Source organism: Condylura cristata, unplaced genomic scaffold (genome assembly GCF_000260355.1).
Source record: "Condylura cristata isolate star-nosed mole 26May11 unplaced genomic scaffold, ConCri1.0 scaffold00017, whole genome shotgun sequence".
Lineage (NCBI taxonomy): Eukaryota > Metazoa > Chordata > Mammalia > Eulipotyphla > Talpidae > Condylura > Condylura cristata.
Window position 1 is genome coordinate 23522881 of NW_004567118.1, and position 707 is coordinate 23523587.

A 707-nucleotide genomic window follows, 5' to 3' on the forward strand; every position below is an offset into this window, starting at 1 on the left:
CTTCACTTCTTTCCCAGCAGCGCACCCAGAAGCCGTGGTTTCTAAGTGTGAGAGCGTCCATGGCAACCGCCTCAAGCAGGTTTTCCCTCCGTTACTCCAGCTCCCGCCGCCAATGACCAATGGGCTCCCGGCGAACGGGCAGGTGCGGCCGTGGAGTGGTCTGCGGGCGCTGACGTCACAGGTGGGCAAGGCGGGGCCAGGGCCGGACCGGTGGGAAACAACCTTCTGTGGGCCTTAGGCGGTGGGGTTGAGACCCTTCGGGTCCCGCCCTTCCCCTCGCTCGCCCCTCATCCACAGACAGGTGAGTGGCCTGTTGGGATTTCTGCCTGCCGCTCGCACGACCCCTCCACAGAGCGGGTTCCGCGGTCAGGGCTCCGACGTCTGACCTCAGAATTGGGGCTGAGGTGGTTAAAACCCTGGAATTTCCCCCCACGGTCTTCTCTCTCCATTCCTCCTTTCTCCCAAATCAAAGTCCTAGCCACAAGCAGTCCCTAGCTGTACCCCACCCCACCCACGCCTTCATGACTTACATTTCTAATGTTTTAGGAATTGAGAAGTTATTTCTAAGCGTAGAACCAAAAAAGGGTGCTGAAACCCCTGCTGGGCAAACTCGTGTCATTTCTTACACTTTCCAAGAGTGTGCTGTGCTTCTAGGGGTGTCCCCACTGTTCTCCCTTTGTCCTTGGCCAGAGCTCCCAAGGGCAGCC

The 707-nt window shown here is 58.7% G+C and overlaps 1 protein-coding gene across 1 annotated transcript in view; it reads left to right on the forward strand.

Annotated features, from left to right (window-relative positions):
• The first annotated feature begins 206 nt into the window (after nucleotides 1–206).
• Nucleotides 207–707, forward strand: part of TEKT3 (tektin 3) — a 35182-nt gene continuing 34681 nt past the window's right edge. The window contains exon 1 of the mRNA XM_004684576.2: nucleotides 207–301. The gene's annotated coding sequence lies outside the window, so the exon portion shown is untranslated. The remainder of the gene's footprint in view (nucleotides 302–707) is intronic.